Source organism: Cavia porcellus, unplaced genomic scaffold, assembly GCF_034190915.1.
Source record: "Cavia porcellus strain 051 isolate PalLab524CR breed Dunkin Hartley unplaced genomic scaffold, mCavPor4.1 scaffold_5, whole genome shotgun sequence".
Classification (NCBI taxonomy): domain Eukaryota; kingdom Metazoa; phylum Chordata; class Mammalia; order Rodentia; family Caviidae; genus Cavia; species Cavia porcellus.
Genome location: NW_026947488.1, coordinates 80,591,937 through 80,616,985, shown reverse-complemented (window position 1 = coordinate 80,616,985; position 25,049 = coordinate 80,591,937).

The following is a 25,049-nucleotide window of genomic DNA, read 5'->3' as shown; positions in this document are numbered from 1 at the left end:
TGGGATAATTTCAGTTCATCTGTATTTACTCAAGCATGCTCTATGGGCTAGTGTATCGTCTATTTTAGACAACATCCCATGTGCAACTGAGAAGAATGCTTATTCTGATTTTGTTCAGTGGTACATTCTGCAAATATTTATTAAGCATTTTTGTTCACATGTTTGATTCAGTTCTATTATTTCTTTGCTGATTTTTTGTCCAGTGATTTTATCTCTTTGTGACATGGGGTATTAAGGTCCCCTGTTACAATTGTGTCATTGTTTATTTGATTTTTTCAGGTTTATTAATATTTGTCTTACATAGTTGGTGCTCCCATGTTTGTAGCAACATATCTATGATTGTTATTTTTTCCTCTTGAATTTTCCCCTAATAAGTATATACTGATCTTATTTCTTTTGATCTTTTTTGAAGTTCACATTGTCTTCAAAAAAAAAAAAAACAGCTACCCATGGGTTTTTTTTTTTTCTGTTTTTCTGTTGCATGGAGTATTTTTTTCCCATTCTTTGACTTTAAGTCTGTGAGTTTCTTTTTGAGTTAAATGTGTTTCTTGTATATAGCATATTGTGAGATATTGTTTTGTAACCAATTCTTTTTTTGTTGTTTAAAGAGAAAAAAAACCAAAAACCCCCAGAAAATGGGTAGAAATATACAGAATTACAGAAAATAAATAGTAAGAAATCACTAGTTTATAAGTTACATATTGTCATCTTAGAAATAGTTGTTGAGGTTACAAAATTAAAGCATACAAAGTGACATTCAAATAGTGACACTGCCAACAGGTCTGCTCAATGATCCAACAAAAACTTAGTAATATGGTTATCAGTCTTACACACTTGTTTTTTTATCTTAAAGAGGGTAATATTAAATGCAACAAGACAGAACAAAACAGTTCATAAAGAAACAATTTAAAGAAATACAGATTTCAAAGCAAGCGCACTGGAGATCTTCACTGTTTATCTTATTGTCTCTAGTTTTCTTCCAAATAGTTGTCCCCATCTTCACACACATTGAATACATACTGCATATTATAGAACTAATCAAATCATTACAGGATGATGAAGGCTTTTTTGGTCTTCACACACATTGAATACATACTGTATATTATAGAACTAATCAAATTATTACAGGATGATGAAGGCTTTTTTGGTTTTCAAGACCTGACATTGGGGAAGTCAATAATGACTACCATAATGTCTCTCATTCTCTTCATGGTAGCTGTCTTTATCTTTACATATGCTGAAATTGAACTTAAGAGACTAGACTAATATCACTTTGAACAGTGAATAATAGTATTGCTAGATTTTATATCATAATGTTACAGAATTGGCATTGAGTTTCTTAGTGTGTCTTCTTCTTCAGAGTATCTGTTCATTACATCATGTATTATATAATCTGTTCCTGTAAATAGTTTAAAAAATTCTTCCCATGTGTGAATTTCTACATGTACATCTATCCACTCTGTATTATAAGACAACAAAACAAATTCCTAGAAAAGCATATAATAAGACAACAAAACAAATTCCTAGAAAAGCATGCAACGAAAAAGACACATAAGACCACAATATTAGGTGATCTACTGTAGTTACTATGCTTTCTCTTGTTATTTTCAATAGACTTGTCCACATCATCAGGCTTAAGATAGTTAAGCATAGTATTACATAGCTATATTAAAAAAAAAACACAACTTTGAAGACATTGTAGGAACTGAGAGTGGTTAATAATCAAAACTGGTATGGATATCTTTCACATCTTGTCATCTTCAGAGCAGTTGCCTCTACTCTTAGACTTGATACTATAAAGCATACCAAATTCAAATAAAATCATCCAAGGCAATACCATGGTCTAACAAACCAGCTTCAAATAAGATCAGTCATAGTAAGACAATGTAAGTAATACAAGGTTTCATTTTAAGTTAATAGGAAATTAAGTATAATTACTGTCATGGTTTATGTCTGTGTCCCCCAGGTTTCATGAGTTGTCATTGTGCATTTGTGATTGGTTCATTGTCTACTGCTTAGATTAATGATGTGAGTGCTCCACCTGCATAGTGGTGGAGCCAGGATGTGATGTAATGGCAGGAAGAAGGTGTGTCTTGCTCTTTGCTGGTTCCTTTTTTTGTGGTTTGTAGTCGCCATGAACTGTGGTCCAGCCATGCCCACCTGCCTTGGAGCCAACTGAGTGTGGACTGAAACCTCCAAAAACTGTAAGAAATAAACCTTTCCTTTCAGCAGCTTTGGGCTTCAGGTATTTTTGTCTCAGCAACGAGAGCATAAAGTAACTAAGACAGAATTTGGTACCAGGAGTGGGGTCATTTGCTGTGACTATACCTGACCACGTTTTTCGAGAGGCTTTGGAAATCGCTTGTGGGCGGAGTTTGGAAAGGTTTGGACATGTCGCCTGGATGCATAGAGCTGGAGCAGCTTAGGCTGTTCTGTAGAGGAGATTCTGGTCAGAGCTCAGGAGACCAGAAGGCTGATGATAGAAAGCCTCATGGTAAAGATCAGGCTTGGGAGGTTTCTGCTGGGAAGGACTGCATTGGTTGTTGGACTCCACATGATGTGTATTATGGCTTTGCAGAAAGTTTGTCTGCATTTTGATCCTGCCCAGAGACTTTGCCTGAGACTGAGACAAAGGGTAATGAATTGATTAATCTTGAAAAAGAAATTAAAAAGCAATCGAAAATTGAGGCTCTGGCATGGTTATTGTTGGGGGCTTTCAGCCAGCTTTATGTTTCAAATCAGGAGCAAAGAGCGCTGGGGCAGGATAATGTACAATGCTGTGAATTTGGCCCGAAGGAAGATTCCAGGAAGGGTGTGGATTATAAAGACAGAGTTGAGGTTTTGATTCCTGAGGAGAAACAGAGAGATAAGAAAGATGGCCCTGGGGCATCCCAGGAAGCAGGTCCCCACCTTGTGCAGCCTCACAACAAAGATGAAATAATTTGCTCAGAGAAAAAAGCTACAGAGTTCCATGCTCCAGAATGGGGACAGAGGCCAAGTGAGGTTCCAGAATGGTGACAGAGGCCACATGAGTTTCCAAAATGGCGGCAACACAGAGAAGCTTTTAGTCACAGTCAGGTAAATAGAGTCCTGCCATCCAGGCAAGTGACCCCTACAGCCAAGAGAGAGAAAAACCTGGCTACTGCTTCAGCTAGCAGCAAACCTTGGCGGCATCCACAAGGTGCTGATTTTAGGTGCAAGGAAAATGCACAAATTCTGAGGGTAAGACGGCTTCCACCTCGATTGCAAAGGGCCTGGCCGGCCAAGCAGTGTGCCCCTGAGAGGGCAATTTGTGAAGATGTAAGTGTGAAGCCAAAGGTGAGGTGGAGACCCCAGAAGTTTGGAAAAGCCAGGAATGTGGATAAACCAAGGGAAGCTGAAAAAAGCGAGCAGAGAAGATTTAAGAGAAAAGCAGTGGGAGCTGATATCCCTGGAAGTGCCATGGGGGTGGAATCACCCAAGCCTTTTGGAGCTTGCAACCAGATTGCTTCAGATGCTGAGTGTGGAACTCTAGGACTTAATGTTTGTCCTGCTGGAGGTTGGACTTGCTTTGTTTCCAATGCTTTCTATTCCCCTGTTTATAACTTTTGGAATGGTAATGTTTATCTTGTGACTTTGCATTTCAGAAATGTTTAACCTTGTTTCATTTGTACAGGGGTTACAGTTAAGAGTTTGCCATAGATCTTGGAGGAGACTTTGGACTTGGACTTTTCAGCAATGCTGAAGCTGTTAGAACTTTGACAACTCTTGGAGTTGGACTAAATGTCTTTTGTATAAACTATGTACATGAGTCCTGGGGGCCAGGGGTGGAATGTTATGGTTTATGTCTGTGTCCCCCAGGACTCGTGAGTTTTCATTGTGCATTTGTGATTGGTTCATTGTCTACTGCTTAGATTAATGATGTGAGTGCTCCACCTGCATAGTGGTGGAGCCAGGATGTGATGTAATGGCAGGAAGAAGGTGTGTCTTGCTCTTTGCTGGTTCCTTTTTTGTGGTTTGTAGTCACCATGAACTGCGGTCCAGCCATGCCCGCCTGCCTTGGAGCCAACTGAGTGTGGACTGAAACCTCCAAAAACTGTAAGAAATAAACCTTTCCTTTCAGCAGCTTTGGGCTTCAGGTATTTTTGTCTCAGCAACAAGCATAAAGTAACTAAGACAGTTATCATGGTACAACCTGCTATTTTTGGGTTAGATGTCTGTGCCCTCAAATCTGATCCAAGTGGACAGACCAGAACAAAACAAAATCAAACTAAACAGAACAATAAGACTACTATGACTTTTAAATCCTGATACACTATTAACAGTGTCCTCTCCCTTCCCTTTTTAGGCTATTTTTCACCTTTCCCCTTCTCAGGATGCTTTGTATGTTTTGGGTCCCATTAACCCCTTTAGTTTTTAGATTAGGGGGCCAGCTTGTTGTCTGTCTGAGTGGTGCTGAACCTTTTTACCCCTGAGGTTGATCTTGAGCTGTACTCCTTTACTCACTAAAGTCATAGGGTTTCCCTTCCTTCCAGCTGTGTAGTTCTACACTGCCCAAAAATATCACAGCTTTCCAATCTATCTGTGGCTGCTGGATGAGCTATCCCTATTTCTCTCTGGTTTCCTGTGAATATAGCATTGCTTCCTCATCTTTGAGTTTCAGTTCATTAACCCTTTTTCAGGTTGAGTGTATTTCCTATTCAGAGCATCTTGATGGGACCTGCCTCTTAATCTGCTCTGCCTGTTTCCTTTTTTTATTACTTATTTTAGTGTATCAAGGCTATCTATATTAAAACTTATAGCTTACCTTCTCTGCCTCATGTCTGCTATTCTATTTTTTTGCTCTAACTTGTCCACTTTACTCCTTCATTGCACTGTCTCCCCTGTTCATTGAGGCCTCTCTGCCATTCACTGTTGCTGGTATCCTGGTGTTTTTTCCTCTCTCTTTGGAATGTCCTTCAGTATAGGGTTGGGTTGGTGGCCATGAACTCCCATAGTTCCTCCTTGTCTTGGAAACATCTTATTTCTCCATTAATTTTGAGAGAGAGTTCTTCCGGGTACATCAGTCTTGGGTGCAGATTATTTTCTTTCAGGGCTTGGACTATTTACCCCCAGGCTCTTCTTGACTTGAGAGTTTGTGTTGATAAGTCTGTTGTCATTTTGATAATTTTTCTGTTGTAGGTAATCTGCTTCTTTTCCCTGGCTGCTTTTAATATTCTGTTCTTTTGATGGATTTCTGGAATCATGATTATTATATCTGTTTTGGTTGTAGGTGGCTGGAGTTCTGCATTCCTTGTTTATCTGGATATCATTTCGTTTTCCTATGCTTCAGAAATTTTCTTTTATTATATCTGTGAATAGTCTTTGTAGTTCATTTTTGGTGACTCCTGCTTCTTCACTCACATGTTTTATTAAGTTATATATCCTTTTGTCGTCTTCTAGCCTTTGAATTGTTTCTTTATGATTCCTTGTTATTTTTAAGAGATCTTTTCTTTTGCAATCATATGTCATAAATCTCTCTTCAAGTTTCAAAAGGCTAACTTCAGTTTCTGTCAAGGCATTTTGCCAGTTTTCAATGGAGTTTTTAGTTTCCTGGTAATCTCTTTGGACCTGTTTCATGTATTCTAGGTTATGTTTAAATTCTTCATCAGAGGTTTCTCTTTCTTTTGGAGTTCCTCCATTCTTCCATCTGTGTTCTCTTGGGAGGGGTTTATCATTTCTTTAATTAATCTTTTTTATGTCTTGCCTCACTTGGCTCAGAAGTACAGTTTTAAATTCATCTATGGTCATTAAGGTATTTCTTTATGTCTGTTGATGCTGTGTCTAGTACTGGATGGTTACTGCATTGATTCTCTTCTGTATTTACTTCTCCTGGGCTTATTTTCCCAGGTTCAGCAGCTGCAGGTTTTCTATCTTTTGTTCTGTTTCTGTTTCTTTCAGACTGGTGTGTCCTGGGGGTCTCTGTCCCTCTCTGTATTGCTTAGGGTCTTTCTGAATCATGCTGCCTAGGGTTTTGCAGCCCTCCCCATTTTCCTGTTATCTGAGGTACACTCAGGGATGCTGGGACAGTGCAGGCTAGCCTCAAAGCCTCTGAGCCAGTCAGTCCACAAGTTAGGCTATACCTCGTGGACAGCACAGAGTTGTGACAATTTTGTACCTGTTTATTGTGTCCCAACCAGAGGTGTGGCTCAGCTCCAGCAGATCCTGCCAATTCTCTCTGTGTCAGGGGAGGCTGACTGATGTCACTGCAGTGCCAGGCTCTGCCCAACTCCAAGATGTCCTCCGCCAGTGACAGCAGCCATGGGACCCAATCCCTAGCACTCACCAGGAATCAATGCAGTTCTTCCTCTTGGGTCTACTCCACACTGTTCCTTCTTATTTTTAAGAGATCTTTCTTTCATGATCAGTAGCTGCAATCTTGTGTTAAAAGATCTGAAAGTCTATCTTCCATTTCATTCAAGCAGTTTCATCAGCTTTTAGTGGAACTTTTAATTTTCTCAGTGTATCTTTGAATCTGTTTTATGCATTCTATTTCTTTTCTATATTTTCCATTGTAGGTTTCTATCATTTTCTTATGTTCTCATTTTTAAAAATTTATTGTCTCTTGCTATTTTGAGCTATTTCTTCATTAATGTAGTCATTTCTTTTTTTATCTAAGGGATTATTTGTGATATAGCTTTCTCTGTAGACTAATGGATTTTTTTTCTTTTCTCTATTTTCTATTATTTCAGAAATTTCTGGTGTGTTTCTTTCAATTTCTTCTATGTCAATGTCTGCTGTACTTATTCTGGGTGGGCTGAATAAACTTCAAAGCTTTTATAGGTAAATGGATGCAACTTGAGACTATACTGATCAGTGAAATAAATCAGACTCACATGTGTAAATATCATGTTATCTCCCTAGTGTAAAAAAACTGAGAGTAAATAAGTTACAAAAAGCACAATAAATATCGTGAAAATGAAAGCAAAAAACTGCTTGAAAGGAAAGAATAGCTGGGATAGGGTTAGGAGAAAAAAAGAAGGGAAAAGATTATATGTGTGTATATGTGTGTGTGTGTGTGTGTGTGTGTGTGTGTGTGTGTGTGCAAGACCAGCAAGATTTAAAAGACCAAAATATGAACTAAGAGGTTAAAATGACAATACATAAAGCAAAATGCAATGTTAGAGCTGCAGCCCAATCTTCTTTATAGCTGAGTAATACTCCATCGTAAAACACAACACATATTTTTTTGTCCATTTCATGGTTGGTAGGCATTAGTTGTTTCCAAGACTTAGCTATTACAAATTGTGATGCTATAAGCAAAGGGCACATATGGTATTTTAATTCTTCTGAGAAAATAGAAGGAGAATAACTGGGTTGAATGGGACCTTCAATCCTAGTTTTCTGATGAATGCCTGCATTGATTTCCACAGTGGTTGTTGAGTCTTGAATTCTTCCTGTGATGACTAACCTAGGAGTGTTGATGTAAATCAACCCTTAGCTCATATTTTTTAAATACTGTTTCAAACTTTTTCAGGCTTCCGGATTTATCTGTTCACAATGTGTACACCAACTGGGGTCCTACTATGTCATGAGGACCTTGCTAGCCCACTGAGGTTTTCTGGATATGGAGAGAGCTCATTGGTGTTCTTACAGGCTGCCTGAGTTCCTACAGGTGAAGAGAAGGCTCACCCATGCTCTAGCCTTCCTCTCTCTACTTCCTCTGGATGGTGGCAGGACTCATTCAATTCTCCCTTGGCTTGCTAAAGTCCTCTTGGTTGGGAGAGGTATCACATAAGCTCCTGCCACCCTGCTGAGTCCTTCAGATGGAGGCAGGATTTGACAAAGCTTCCACCAGCCCGACTGAGCTCCTATGGACAGAGGGAAGGCTCGTCTAGACTCTTATCAGCTGCCAATGTCCTCTTGGTATGGGAAGGGACCACCAAGGCACCCACTGGCTTGGCTGAGATTCTCCAGCTCAAGATAGGATATTTTTATATAATTGAGCACTATTCAGTTCTAAAGAAGGATAAACTGGAGACTTTTATAGGTAAATGGAGATCATACTCATAAGTGAAATAAATCAAACTTGTGTAAATATTGTATTTTCTCCCTAGTATAATAATAAGTGAAAGAGTAAGTCAGCCAAAATCTACAATAGGTATTGTGAAAGGAAACAAAACTACTCAAAAGGAAAGAATGACTAGCATGGGGCAAATGAGAAAAGAAGGAAGGGAAAAGAATATACGTGTGTGTGTGTGTGTGTGTGTGTGTGTGTATAATAGCTAAGACAATTACACTATTACTTTCTTTTAGCTCACTGAAAAGAATTGCTTGTGCTTATATTTTTTGATAATTTTGCATAACTGTGTCTTGTAATCTGAGCAACTCCTTTCAAGATAATAATATGCCTTGTATTAACCATTGTTAATTTTCTATTATCATATTTAGAAATTACATATCTTTTTGTCCTTTTTATCTTAAAAATAAAAACAATAAAAAATTAAAGTTCATAAAATTTTCACATAGGAATCTCAACTTTTTTTAAAAGAAAAAATAGACAAAATTTAAAAATCTTCTCCATCACACTGTATATCTGGTCTATCAGCATTTTTAAGAAAAATGTGTGAGTAAAACAATAATATTGATCCTTCCAGTTTGGAAAAAGTACATATTTATGTATGATTTGGAGAGAACCAGTTTATGAAAGAGCACAAGTATGAGTTTTACTAGTTGTCTACAATGTGGCTCCAAACTCTCTGATTCCTTCAAAGTGGGAGCCAGGAATATGGTCTGGTATATGTCTCCTGGTTGCTTTTTTCAATATTATCTCTCACCCTTTGCTAAAAATTCCCCTTTGCTAATGCATATCATTAAAAGCAAACATGTTTTTTCTTTTCTTTGTTGAGTCAACTCATGATACTTAGAAAAAAGTGACCGGTTGTATTAATTAAAAAGAAAAATTATATTACTCAAATGTTCTTTTTCTATAATGCCCAAACACTGATGAAATTATCTGGGCCAATCTGTGGGGTAACTGTGTCTCTCTAATTTTCTTGAAATAGTCTATATATGTTCCTATGTATGCAAAACAATATATAATCTAATAGCACTCTATCTCACGAGGGAGGTGTGTTATGCTTCTCACAGGGCTGTACACAGTGATTCTTTTCCTGGAAGTAATGACCCCTAGACATCATGGCAACAGCCTAATTTGAGTGGTATGGTGCTTTTAAACCAAAACACTTTTCTTTTTCCTTATGCAATATTTGACCATTTATAGTTTCCTGGTATATTCCTGTAAATATCTCTTTGCTGACTGGAGCACAGAACACCTGGCTGGGATTTCCTCTTAGTTTATAAGACGAATAGGATGGAATAAGAGTGGATTGACAAGCAAGTTCCAAGAAGTCTTAGGATCAACACCAAGTTTTGGCAGGATTGTGAAATGGTTGGAGAGTAGAAGAAGGAGGGTTTTCTTTCAATTTCTTTCTAGAAATGTCTCTTTTCATTTTCTCTGATTTTCAGTACACACACACACACACACACACACACACACACCCATGGGCTGTCCTGAATCCCCTTTTATATTCTCTACTATCAACCAATCCATTGTAATGTTTTATTTTTCCCCTGATATATCCACAAGATGTAATTATTAACATTTTATACAAGACTTGCCACAAGTTTTTAAAAGATTCTGTAGAGTCAAAGAAAAAATGTTATAATAGAAAAATTATTAATGTTGGAGTCATTGCTTTGTGAGAGGCCTAGATTGGAAAATACCAAGAAATACTATTAAAAATAGACCACTGTATATAAAAAGGACATCACAAAAATTTGTTGCAGTGTTTTGTCTAGAATTTTCTGTCAACACCATTTCTTTTTTTTCAATCAGATCATAACACATAGATATTTTTATTAAGTAATGATCTAAGTAAGTTTCCATTCTACTTTTCATATTACATTCAGTAATTTTTTGCCTTAAAAATTCTCTTTATTAGAATCTGACTATCTTCAAAATAAATATGTTATTTTTAGTGCATTTGTATGAGAAAGCTTTGAGTTTCCACTTAATGGTGCTGAGAATTGTTATGACTTTCCTGACATTTAACTATCTTCCAGAACGTAATTATGTCTCAGATCTTTGACCTGCTGGGTAAGTATTTTGGTAAGTCTTTATGTTACATCTGCTGATGAGATTTGCTGGCTTTATTATTCACACATGTGAACACAGGTTCCCACAGGGAAAGGGGTGGGAACCGTCTTCCTGGCATTCTCTGTCTCTGCTGGGTGCTGTGTGCAGGGAACAGGCAGTGCTTGTGTTCATTACAATGTCACTGTTTCTCCCATGTCTGTAGTCCAAAGATCACTATGATTTTCTCCTGAGATGGCTGCACAAGACTTGTGAAAGGCAAATGTAGGATCAAGGGTTCCGGGAGAGTTCCCTAGAAGACTGGATAAAAGTAAGATCTAGAAAGACCAGACCTAAAAGGTAACAAGAAAGAGCTCTAAATAGTTATCTAAGAGAGAAGGCTATGTATGGAATTCCTGTGTAGAAAACAGCGAAATTAGAAGAAACTAAAGACAGTTGCCCTCAGATGAGTTAAAAACATAAAGTATGTCTTCATATGCTAAATATCATCACCTGTTTATGGAAGCATTTGAAATGCTATAGCTATGCCCTTTAGGAATTACTTGCCTTAAATTGAAAGTTGGACTTTGAAGGCCATTTGAAGGTTATAAGAGTATATGACATAAGGCTTGAATTTAGATCTTTGTTCACAATGCATTTAAGACTCCACAACTCCACAGGTTCCAGATAAGAATATAATTTTCCTGAGAAACATGATCTTTTGGCAGACAAAGTCAGCATTCAAGGGCTGATAAAAATTATCCTATTGCATGCTCAGTTGCCTTCCCAGGTGACACAAATAGCTGTTGCAAAATCTCAGGGCTCAGTTCTTGCCAGACCACAGGCTATTGAGCCCAGAGAACAAAACCATGACTCATGGTGAACATTAACTGTCTCCAAGGTGGATATAGTAACAACCATACTCACAGGATGCTGTGGAAACTTGGGTTCCTTTAACCAGCTATCTGTATCATGGCAAGAAGGTCACTCACGTTCATTGTTGCTAGAATATAAAGGTGTTTGTAACCACTTCTATACAATATAGATCTTGAAACATTAGCTAAAACAATTAGACAAAAGAAATAAAAGGAATATGCACAGGAAAGGAAGAAGTCATTTGGAGACAACATGATCTTCTACATAGAAGAACCCATGAACTTTACCAGCAGACTCCTAGAACTAATAACCAAATTCAGTAGCAGAGCAAGATATAAAAGCAGCATTCAAAAATCAACAGCATTCCTGCACATCAATAACTGACTCAATGAGAATAAAATTAGGGAAAGAATGCCTTTCACCGTAGCATCAGCAAAAACCAAATATGTAGGAATTAACCTAAGAAAGGGTGTGAAAGATCTCTACAACAAAAAAAGGTACTCTGAAAAACAGATATCCTCTGTTCCTGGGTAGGCAGAATCAGGATAGTCAAAATGGCCATACTTCTAAAACTGTTGTATAGATGTAATGCAGTTCTAATCAAAATAACAGCAGGATTCTCTAGTAATGAGGAAAAAACTTTGTTAAAATTCATATGGAACCAGAAGAGAACTAGAGTAGCAAAGGCAATTCTGAGCAAGCCAGGGGGTATCCAATGTACAACTTCAAAGCCATAATGAGCCTACAAAATGGGGAAAAAATTTGCCAGTTACTCTTCTGATACATGAGTAATACCTATAAAAAACTGAAAAATTAAACTCCCTCCTGCAAATCTAAAGACTCAATTAAAAATAGGTATCTGAAATGAAGAGATACTTCTTAGATGAAGAAATGCAAATGGCCAAACTTCAAGACAAAAGAACTTCAAAAACTTCAAAACAAAAAAAGTTCAACAATACTGGGCATGGTGGTGTAGGCCTGTAATCCCAGTGTTTGGGAGGCTGAGGCATTTAGATTGTTGTGAGTTTGTGGCTAGCCTGGGATACATAAGCAAGTTTTGAGGTTAGCCTGCACTACACAATGAAATCCTGTCTCAAAAAAGAAAAAAAAAAGTTCAGCATTTCTGGTTATTTGAGAAATGAAAATGAAAATGTCATACATTCCACCTCACTATTCTCAAATTAATGACTATCATCAAAAAGTCAATCAATTACTAATGCTGGTGAGGCTGTGGGACAAAAAGGTATCTTTTTTCAATATTGGTGGCATTGTAAGGTGATACAACCACTATGCAAATCTGTATGGAAATTACTCAAAATACTAAAAATAGAAATTCCTTTTGATCTAGTTATTTCCCTTCTAGGTATCTTCCCTAATTAAACATATCAAAGTGACGTATACATATCCTTGTTTATAACAGCACAATTTATAATAGCTAAATCTTTGACATAGATTATACCTCCATCCACAGATGAATAAGTAAAGAAAACGTGGTATTTATATACAATAGAGTATTTCTCAGCCATAATGAAAGAAAAAATTGAACCATTTTTATGGAAATGAATACACCTTGTTTTGGTTACTTTTCTTTCATTGCTGGGACAAAATACACGACACCCAAAATGAAGGAAAGTTTATTTAACTCCCTGTTACAGAGGTTTCAGTCCATAATCAGCTGGCTCCAAGGCAGGGCGGCCTGGCATTGGGGCAAGACTTCAAGGCAGCAGCCAGAGCAAAAGGAAGAAAATAAGCCTCTTCTCCTGGCTTACCTTATCTACAAGCCACTACCCCTTTTTAGAGTAGGTGTCGCACTCACAAAATCTTCTTGTCCTCCTTTGCACAGGAGGGGGACATTTACAATGTAAGAACCTTGGCTCCCTGCTGAGTCTCTCAGTTAAACTTCTAAACTGCTCGAGTTGACACAGGGTCATAACACACCTTGAAACCACAATGGTAAACAAAGCAAATCAGAAACAGGGGCTTCAATATTGCAGGATTTCTTTTTTATGAAAAACTCAGTTTTAAATAAAGCAGGAAATAAAAGACAGATAAGAGGAAAAGAGAGAGTGAAAAATGCTATTGTAATCCAATATAGAAAATGTATCTAAAAGTGTGCTTTGGTTTAGTATAATTGTCTTACATGTTTTGTATGTGTTTCAGTTATTATTCTAGTTATTAACATGTATATTGCTAAATTCATAAGGATTTATAAATAAATGGATCGGATGCTGGCAAAATAAAAAGGAGGTGAAGGGAAGGGGGAAAATTGAGACGTATAATGTGTATGCCCCACTTTCCTACAGTGAACACAATCACAATGTACTGCATACATATCCTAGGAAAACTTAAATAAAGCGAAGATATTTGGGAACTCTAGTTACCCTTACCCAACTGTGTGAAGTACTTTGTATGCTATAAGATGAGTGCACGCTCTAACTCACCTGGTTTAACCTCTCTTCACTGTTCTTTATTTTTATGTTTTTGCCAGAATTTCTGAGGACCGTGTGTTGAGGAAGCTGTATATTTTGAGTCTGATTCCTGCACATTAGTTAGGCAAACTTGGGACTCTTCTGATGCCTGTAGTTTTATGGCCTCCTTTAGAATATAATGGTCCTAAGTTGGAGAATGTAGCTGAGAGGTAGAACACCTAGCTGGCTTGCAGGAGACTGAAGATCTTTTAGTCCCACAGAACAAAAGCAAAGAGAATTCATTGGTCATAATGAGCCCTTTCCACCATCCTCTTATTAGGGACGTGGTCAGATAATGCTTAATTTTTGAATCTGATTATTGAGATTAGTATCTTGAAAAGTTTAGGCAAATTGAAGTTGGAAAAGAAAGTATTAAATACAATACAGGAAAATCACCCAAATGCATTAGTGTCAGTCTGAAACAGAGGACTCAGATTTCAGTACCTTCTAGGGCCAGGCAGATACTGTGGACAAGCAGGCCTTGAGTCTGCTGGTAGATGGACAGCGAGTGGACAGAACAACAGTGTTCTACTGCAACTAGGGCTTGTCCAGTCTAAGGAGGGAAGCTGAAGCTTAGCCCTGCTGCCAAATGATGGTGTGAACTCAAGGCTCTTAGCTCTTCAGCTTTTTTCAATAAGTGCTAGAAATCCATTCAGCTTAGTAAGTGAAACTGCTAAATCTTAAGTATTGGCCACTAACTCAGGTTGTAGAAAACAAGTCACTCATTGGTTCATGTAAGACATATGTATAGATTAGGTTATGAGACACAAACTTCTGACCTATAACACAAGAAGAGAATACAATATATTTTTTGTTAATTCCTAAAATGGCTTACACTCTGAATTCTAAACAGAGAAAAGAGTGTAAAACCTATCTGCGAGGTTCTGGGGATATGACATTACACAGTTACAAGAGCAAAAACTCTTATGTCTTTGTCTTGTGCCTTAAAAATTCATGCTCAATTTTGCTAGCCCTTTATAAGCCACTTATGTTTACTTTGACATGCAATTTTTTTCGGATTGCTTACCTTTGTGTCTGGTATATAGTAGAACTTTAATAAATATCCATCAAGTGAATGATTAAAGTGCAATTGCTATTTCTGGGAGGTGCCCCTGTTGACTCTGTTGTTTCGTATGTCTCAGCATCAGAAATATCCCCAGGATATGAACCAGCACAGCCATTCCATTGGAAGGCTATGGAGTTGGTAGCATTACTACCGTTGTCTGGCAACATTGCTTTACATCACCAACTTGGACTTATGATAGCTTTTAGTGGAGTCCTGGGTTTGCTCTTCTCAACCCTCAGGGTCATTTCCAGGCTCTGCTGGCCCCTCACTACTGGTATCTTGGTAGATGAATAACCTTATTTTCTAGACAGGGGATAACGAGGTATATAGATACATTATAACACAACATGCTAAGTGAGTCAAAAGAATCTGGGCTCTGGATATACAAAAATTATACCTTCAGGGTTACACAGTCCATCCTTTCCTATTCAGAAAATCAATCCCACAGGTATTACCCCTGTTTTAAATATTCATTGCTGAATAAATGTAGTAGATGATTTTTTACTGCATCTCTTAGTTCTGTGGGATGGTTAGGCTAACCCAGGCTCTTTTAGCTCAAAGTCTCTTTGAGGTTGCAATCAGACTGACAGTCTTGACTCATCTCCAAGGTTTCCTCAACAATGTCTATGACAATGTCTATGCTCCCTTACTGCCATGTCTGATGGTGAGTGCTGGTCATCAAGCAGGAATTTCCATGGAGCAGCTACCACAGCACTCACACATGGTACTTTCCACATAAGCTGGGCTTGCTTACACCAGGACAGAGAGTACTATGGACAAAAATGAAAGGGAGTGAGCAAAATGGAAACTGCACTGCCTCTTCTGTATGACGGCTCTGCAGTTTCATGTAAAGCCCTGGCCTGTTTAATGGAGGGGACACAGAATCCATGTTTTGATGGGTGGAATCTCAAGACTTTGATGACACCTTTTAAAACAACCTCTACTTCCCTTGGTGTTGCCCTGAAACATCTTCTACAGGGAATGAAGCAGCAACTTCTTTACCATCACAATTAAGTTCTCATTACTGGTGACTGTTTCTTCCTAGCTCAGGAATCTGTTGGTGACAATGGGAACAGAGCCTTGGTTTTGTCCAAGAACTGATGGTCCAGTGGGGACCTGATTCTATTTCCATAATGGGGGAATACTTTTCTCATGAATTATGGAAGACAGAATAAAAAGTGATAGGCTTTCCTAGAGCATTAATTAACTCAAATATTTGAGAAAAGAAAACTGTTTACAGTATAGGACGTTTAAGATGTTATTTTTATATGCACATATTTTAAATTTTAAATAATAATAATACTCGGAGGAATTTTATTTGCATAGGGTCCTTTGTGAAGTTCCTAGATCCTCAGTGTGTACTTTTAGTTTTTTCTACACCATTAGGGATTTTTTGTGGAAATGTTTTTGTAGTACTAGCTTTTCCACCTTATTATTAAAAACCACAACTAATATATCAGCTCTAGTAGTAAATTTGAGCTTAAGTCTTACTGATTCTAATGCATATGATTATGATTATTCATGAGAACAGGAAAACATTTCCTGTTGCTGCTGTGGATTTTTGCTTATTTAGGTCCAAGTGTAAGTCCTACTGTTCCTTCTCTGCTTATTTATTTCCTTTTGCCTGACTTTTAGCATGTTTTACTTTGAGTAGTATTAGACTGTAGTAATTATTATTTGTGGAGATTCTTGCACATGAATTTAGTTTACTAAGCTTTCTTTTCCAGGCATGTCATGAATTTTACATTGGGGAAAATTTATATCTTGATTTTATGAGGCCTGGAGTATACCATGAGTTGTGTTTTCCCCTTCCCTGACCAACTCCTACACTCTTCATTGACTATATAGCAAAACTTGTAAATGAAACTGAGCCAAATTAGCAGAGTCCTTGATAGATATCTATGCTGCTGTATAAGTCAAATTTAATGGTTTGAGAAAACAAAAATTCATATTTCAAAGATGAATCCAGAGTCCAAAACATGTTTCACTGGGTTGGTCTAGGTGCCAGCAGGGCTGGAAGCTTTGGAGGCTGTAGTGGAGAATCTGTTTCCCTGGCTTTTCCAGAATCTACAAAATGTTTGTATTGTGTGCTTGGAGTTCTTGCTTCTTCTTCGAAGTGAATCAGTGCAATCTTTTAAAATCACATCTCTTTCTCTGACTCTGACTTCTTCATCCTTCTTGTAATAACCTTAGAGAGTATGTTGGACCCACATGGATAATCCAGGACAATCTTCCCATCTCTGAGTTCTTAATGTTACCTTATTCAGCTGAGCATATTCTGCTATGAAATTTAACAAGTTCACAGATTACAGAGATTATCTACTGAATTTGGGATATGGCTGTTTTTTCAATTAAACAGGAAAACAATTCATCCAAAGGTAGACAACTGTCCTAAACAGGAAAATCACAAACTTCCCTGCAATTGCTAGTAGGCTGGGAGAAGAAGTTTTTTTTCTGAAAGTGACTAAGTTTACGGAATATGATGTTGGGGATGCTGTCAACTATCTTTCTACTTACATAGAAGAAGCTCATCTCAATCAGGAGGGAATGAAGCCAACTGATTGGGAATTGTAGCCAAGAGAATGGAGACAATAAGCTATGATGACTGTATTTGAGTACTTATATCCAGTTACATTTGAAGTTAGACTTTAAAAAAAGAAACAAAATAAAGAAATCAGACCTAATCTTAATTTTCCAGGCTTAGGAACTAATGCATTTCCTTTTTGCTTGAGCTACTTTAGGCTGAATTTCTATATTAATGACTCTTCACACATTTACTTTAAACAATGAGACAGAAAATGAGCAGTGAGCCAATTCAATTATTTTTCTGTTTCTTTAAGGGGTATAATAGTCCAGATTTGAATACCAATGAAATTGAAACTATCCAAGTAAGACTTTATAGACACCAATAGCTTTTGTTTCCTATATCTATACCTGTCATATGTGTATACTTCATACAAATTATAAGACAGAATTAGAAGCAAACTATATTAAAAATACAAATGTGACTGTTAACCAGGGAAGTTATTGGAATAACAGATTTCTTTACATTTTGTTACTATTTTATTCCTGAGAAAGAAAGAAAATTTCTTTCTTTTATGTCTCTTATAAGAAGACTACATCCATAATTGCAGGTACCTTTGCCAAGAAGAAGCAGATGGATTATATTAGTAGCCTTTTATCTTTCAGACCTGCAAATCTTTCTTTTGTAAGCTTAGGCCCATAAAGAAACCATGAGCATGTCCTTAGGGCAGAGATCTCCAACCCTTTAGGCATCAGGGACCAGTTTCATGGAAGGTAATATTTCCATGGACCAGAGGAAGGGTATTTTTAAATTTCTTCAATTTTTTTTCAGTATTTTTAAATTTCTTTTTTAGTCAAAGGAAGTTTTTACAATTTCTTTTTTATCACTATGTGTTTGAAATACATAATAATTATATTCCCCAGAACTAGAATCTTCACTTCAGCTCCATCTTAGATCATCAGGTTTTATGTTCTCATAAGGAGTACAAAACCTAGATCCCTTGCATGAGCAGTTCACAGTAGGGCTGTACTTCTGTGAGAATCAAATACCACCACTGATATATAGCAGGTGGAGCTCAGGTATTACAGTGAGCCACAGGGATCAGCTGTAATAGAGATGGAGCCTATTTCCCCTGCCTGGCACCTATTTCCTACTGTGCAGTCTGGTTCCTAACAAACCATGGATTGGTACAGGTCCATAGCCTGGATTTGGAATCTCCGCCGTAGAGGAGTCAGTATTTAGAGCTCAGTATCTGAAGAAGGGAAGTGTGGCTCAACCTCAGAGGGAAGGTATTAATGGTGAGTTATGATACCACAGAATCTCTTAAGAGGTGACACTTATTTCCCGTTTCCTTCAATCTGGCTAGCCTTATGACTTGTTCTGACCAAAAGAATGTGGAAGAAGTAATGCTTGGCTAGTTCCAGGGCCACTCTTTAGAAGATTATCAGCTTGTCTTTTTTTCTTGGAATACTTCCTTTTAGGATCTTGCCCCATGAAAGAAGATTGGCTGGGCAGAAAAATGATGAGGCCATACAGAGAGAGGTTCTTTAGGAGAAATGTCTTCTTGGAAGTTCTAACTCCAGCAGCACGCCAAATTAAAACAGTTGCATAAATGTTCCCAGTCAACACCATGCAGGGCAAAGAAAATTTCCCAGCAAGACCTGCTCAAAACAAAGAATACTGAGCAAATAACTTGTTGCATTTAAAGCTACTGACTTCGGAGTTATTGGCTATGCTGTAAAAGCTTATTTAAACAGCTAGACTCTGTGAGACTGGAAATAAAGGATTGGTGGTAAGTGACATGGTGACTCTGAATTGCATTTTGCTCTATATCCATGATATACTTTCCTTTAGTGTATCTTGGAAATGTCAGAACCTTGTGCTGGGGAGGCTGCACTGTTGTTAAGAGATGTACTCCAAGTGCCAGTCAATAGACACTATGGAGAAAAGTTTTCATTTGACACAAAGAGGTGGAGGAATTGAATAAATTGGCTTTGGGAAATTTTTTTATAGAAAATATTCTTTGGTCCTTCCTACATATCTGGCATTCAGGTGCCATGAATGAGTATCCAGTATGCATCTTGGGCCATGAATCAATTTTGTGTATGAGAATCACACTCTAAAATTTCATAGTAGAAATTTGAAAGGATCCTGGGAATTAGATGATTTTGCTGAGCTACCATACCTGGATTCCTGATGTCTGGACTTTGTTGAACAATTATTTTTAAGCCACTTAAAGTCTCATACAGTGCAGGCATTCTAAATTGCATATCCTACAAAATACTTAGGCTATGTTTTCCACAGACTTTAGTGAGTTATGAATGAATCATACTTAACATGATTTAAGAAAGTAAGCCAATCCAATGCTTCTGCAATTAGCATAAGCATAAAGCAGGGCATTTTGTAACAGGTCTTTGACAAATACTAGTATTGATGTTCATAGAGGTATTAGGGCTAAGCAGGTTTCTCTTAGAGACTCAAAACGTGGAAAAATTTTGATTTTTAAATGGATATAAGCCTCAGTTTGAATCCCAGATTCTCTTTGGAAAAGATGACAATCTCCAAATCTCAACACTACTGTGAAAAAAACCCCCAGAGATTAGGAAATTTAGATTGTTTGGAGGAGACTTTAGTGAGATAGCCTATAATATAGAATTTACTCCCTGCTAAATGACCAGGTTCTTGACTGTATTTAATGGAGAGAAAGAAGAACTACACAGAAAAGACTAAAGTCAAAGAGACACCAGTGAGCACAAGACTGAAATGTCGCAATGATTTTCACGGTCCTGCTTTCTATTGACTTTCATCTTGAGCAGGAAAAATAAATACTGTCTTTAGCAAGTTCTGCCAGTCCAATTATGAAATCAAACATCCAGCTATATGCTCAGGACCCACAAACAAAAGAAAAGCTTAAACTTTGACAGTTACAAAAAAAAATCCAGTTAAGAATGAAGAACTCATTTCGTTATTTACTCACGAATAATAAGCACTTAAATTTTTCCAAACTCTGAGGGGATAGTGGAGGGCAAGACAGACTAAGACCGGGAGAGAAGGACTTCCTTTTCTTGTACTGGAGGCACACAATATGTGAGTAGAATATATTCTGTCAGCTCCTCAAACATGTGCTGAAAAATGTCAAGGAGGTGCAGTGACAGAAATTAGGAGGAGTTCTTTTGAAGATGGGGTCCTTAGGTTGTTCAAAACAATATTTAATACAATATAAATTAAGTCCTGCGAAAAGTAAAAGTTGCTTGGTGATTTTATCTTCAAATAATTGTAATTTTGTCTGAAGGGTCTTATGGAAGATGCTGATCAGTCCTGTTGTTTTTTATAGAGTTATTTGACAAAACAGACTGTGCATATTTGTTCCAGCACTTACTGAGCACCTTTGAACTGGTTATATAATCTCCCTGGGTTTCCTACCTGTCAATATGAGACCATAATATTTACTTTATAAGGTGTGCTAGAACTTTAGATAAAAGGATTAAGGTACATAAAGTGACATGCATGCTGTGACATTCAAAGATTATTTGATCCTTTCTTTTTTTGTTAGATTAGGCCTGAACAAAGAGACTGATTCAAATAGATCTTTTGTGGAGAGACAAGAATCTAGATTTCAAGGTGAAGACATTGAGAGGAAATTTCTGATGGCATTTGGAGACTGCAGGGTCATTGAGAGTGACAGGCACATTTGAAGCCTTTAACTAGATGGAAGGCAGTGAGTTGGGTCCCACCGTGCCTCCACATTCCTCCTAGTTCTGTGGTTATGAACTTGGCTCCTCCGCGTTCATTTTTCATGCTGAGTCAGAGGTTTGTGGATGTGAGCTCACTGACTTCTGCAGGCGTGTCTACTTTATAATCCTCTGGGCACATGTAGTAAATAAATACCTTGTTCCCAGTTTTAGAACTTTTGGTTCATTAGATCAGTGTGGAGCCTGGAAATGTCACTGACCTGGAATTGTACCAAATTCCACTTCGGATAGTTCACTCATTTGAAATGAAAACAGTTCTTCTCCTTTGAACCTCATGTATAATCTTTACTATTCATTTGCTTTAAAGCCATAAAATGAAAGTAATAAATAGGCACAACAATAGTTCTCTAATCTGAATCTAACATTTTTCTTAATTAACTGTCTACACTCATTCTGATCTATGTACTATTAATTCAATGACAGAATCTTAGAAGTAAACTTAAAACTTTGACTTTCATCTTCATGTGGATTGAGTATGAACAAATACTTTCCTAAAACTTTTCTTTTTGTGAACTCTAATCTAGGAAATAATTAAACATGACTTTATTTAGCCAGACATTTTAAATTCAGATGAAAGATATCGGAAACATGGACTTTTCAGTAGTAAGCATTGCATAAATAGAAAAAAAATAAGATGAAATTCTTACACCATTCATTGGATAAAAAAGGAAACTACTGAGCTACTAAAAGAACATATAGATAAATTTTAAGAATTAAGTAGGTAAATTCTTTTGTGACTTAAATTTCAGATGCTATAAAAAGTAAATCCAAAACACATTTTACTAACTAAATTCAAAACACCTGCATGACAAAAAGAATATTTCTAAAAATATGTTTAAAAGCAAAGAACAAAATGAAGAAAAAGATCTTCAGCTTGTATTAAAAATGAGAAGCAACATCTTAATAGACACAGAGCTTCCTTAAATTAGAAACGATATATAATTTTTAAAAATCAAGAAAGAAAAAACACAAAGAAAATAAATACAAATGGCTCCTAAGACTTAAAAAAAAAGATAATTACGTCTCAAAGTAAAATAATAAAATATATGCAAGTTGAAAAATGCTAAGATACCACTTCTCAGTTATTGGTTGATAAAATCTATAGTTTCCCTTCAGGCACTTTCAAAGGTTGTTAGTGGAAATATAAATAGCTAGATAGCAATTTGACAATGCCAGTCACACTTGCAATTTTATTTTACCCTTCAATTTAGCAAGCTTACTATACCAGGCCTTTATCCTAGAGATATTTTTTACCTTACACAAGATGAGGAGTGTTTTGGGCTATTCATTACAGCATTGTTTTCTAGTAATGATCTAAGTGAGAACTGGTCACATAGCTCACGTACTTCAAATCTCAGAGTGCTTCAACACTGTAAGCATGTGACACCATGCAGGTACACAGATGTAATTACAAGAAGTAATCAAGATGTAATTACACGAAGAAGTCAAGACAGCAATGTGTGTAAGTGAGTTTTGTGTGTGAAAGAGGGGGAAAGAGTAATTAATATTACTTTGTATTTGAATGAAAAATCTCTGAGATAGATAAGAAACCAATACAATGGTTGAGGACAAGGGGAGGTGGTAGAATTCAGGGATGGATGGGAGGGGATGACTTTTGTTTGTGGTACAATCATCCTGTGGTCAACAGTTTTACTGGAAAGAAGAATATCTCACAATATTTTTATTGCTTGGATCTAACAATGGAAGAAAAAACTCACTGCATTACTTTTTATAATGTATTTTTTCTAAAATATACTTAAAACTAAGACATCTCCAAAAACACAAAAGTGAGCAGATTTCAGATGGACAGTGTCTCAGTCAAGATATTTTGATCAGACAAAGTTAAGGAGTCTATCGGACATCATACACCAAACACAAGAGGCAACTGCCTGAGAAGATTGTGATGAATGGATTGCAGGAACCCTCAAATATATTTGCCCTGAGTTACCATGAACCAGCCACGAACCGTGTTATCTCAAGCAGTGTGGTTAAAGATTTTGTTTTTTCTTCTGAAAGAGAAAAATCCATCTTGTGAAATGTTATTCCAGCCAGGCTAAAAGCACAGAGAAAATGTGTTACTAATCTTTAACTGTGTATTTTGGCTTCAAGTAACAATAAAACTTTTCCCAATGTCATACATAGGAAGAGGTGAATGCCACTCTGGCACTGGTTTGGAGACTCAACAAGGCACAGAATTGCTTTTCAAGCCTCAGACATACATGTTCAAGGTAGATAAAGTTGAAAAAATAAGGGTCAATCATTCTTTTCTTAAGACGAAAAACACAAACGTAACTCTGTTCAAACTCTCCACCTACTCTGTCATTGGCCTAAACCAAACTGTCCGGTGGCCATTCTGAATGCAGAGGGTGGGTCAGAAGAGTATCTAGCTTTGCCAGTTTCTGCAGCAGAAGATGGGAGGAACAAAGTGCTGCAAAAGCTGCTGGGTAATGGGCATTTGCTCTGACTATCAGTGGTGGCCACAGTGATGGAAGCACTGAGTACCTGTGCACTTCAAGTGCCAGTGTTCAGCATGGCCCAGGGCGGGCTGAAGAGATCCCCAGGGGCTTGTGTGTTTGATGCTGATTTTCGCCTGCATTAAAAAAGGATAGTGTAGGATATTTCTTTGAAATTTCTGACCCTTTACAGTTATGAACTACCCAGTTGTATTCTGTAAAAATATGAAATACTTTAACAACAACATGATTTAAGTCCCATGCTCATGTTTATAGTTGTTATGATATTTTCATCTTTGGAATGGCTATCAGTAAGCGCTTTGGTAGTATCTTGAGATAGCTTATTCATTGAATATTGTAATGATCAGAATAGCATGGAGTGGAATTTCGTGAAGAAATTCCCAGGTAATAAATCTTTTTGGCTTGATCTACTCAGATTATTTTAACATCCTTAGCAGTGTGGGTCTCATTTCTGCTCATATGACTATTAAAATTTTGTATATGATCTTTCTGCTCAATCAAATTAGTAATCTAAGCACAACTTATAAAATGAAAGCAGATACTTTTAATTAGGAAATATAAATTTAAAAAGGTGTTTGTTTGTCATATCTCCCACAGCATAGCTTTTTGTGCCACAGAGTTACATTACATTAAGGAACAATTTAAACATCTCCTTTATTTGCATTAGTAGAAGGACCATAGCTATCAGGTGTATCCTTTATTAACATTCAGATAACTTTTCTGATCATCTTTTTTAAGAAAGGTAGTTTACTTATCATTGCACAGACATTCAGCAAGCTGGCATTTTTAATCATCCAGTGCAGGTGGCACTTCAGTGTCATATCCACCAAGACAGACTGTTGCATTTGATAATTTTATGATGAGGTTCTTTCCAATTCCAATTAACATACTGTAAGTCTATAGTTGTTCATGTTCAGATATAAGTCATGGCTTACTGAAGTTCTAAAATTTACCATTTCTTTTACTTTGAAATTTGCATCCATAAAACCCGACTGTAGGGTGGACCACAGGTCTTGCAAATTTCAGGGTTGCCTCCCTGGTCACTGACTCCATCTGACATCATAACGAACAAATTCTATGAATACAGATTCTACTCAAAGAGTCATATGCAACTGTAGTGAGAAATAGGGTGAGAGAAAATCAGGAACCCTAACGCAGGGTAGAAGGAGGCCTGCCATTATTGGTTATTCATAGCTCATTAAAATACATTTCTTAAGGAAGAACAGTCACCTATTCTTAAAATTCACATTCTCAGTCCATTCATTTACTCAGCTACACATTTTTACCAAGCACCTTCTACCAAAGGACTCTGATACAGAAGAAAGATCACTGTCGGGGATAGGAATACGGAAGGCTCAGAGAAGTTATCTTAAAATGTTTTTAACACCAAAGAGCCTCCATAATTTAAGAACATTTGAACAAATTTCTCATCTCCAAAGTAGATGCAGATTGAGTTGAGTGTGTGGGGAATTAGATCTCTACTAGTGCAGCTGCTCTTTACACTTTCTAAGTCTCTGCAAGGTGAAAGTTGGACATTTTTGCCCGAGATACGGAAATGAACACATGCACTGAATAGCATCCCTTTGGATCAGCTGCCCATCAGAGGTGGGCTGTTTCACATCCAGAAACACACCGTTCATGTACTGATCTAGCCACAGATGTTGGTATCCAAGGATCCAGGATAGAGGTAATGGTAAGTGATGAAAAGGCTCCTAGCTGGCACCATGGTTGCAAATTTAAATGATTATAGGATCACATGGAAATTTAAATGATTCATAATTTTTTTTGGGGGGGGG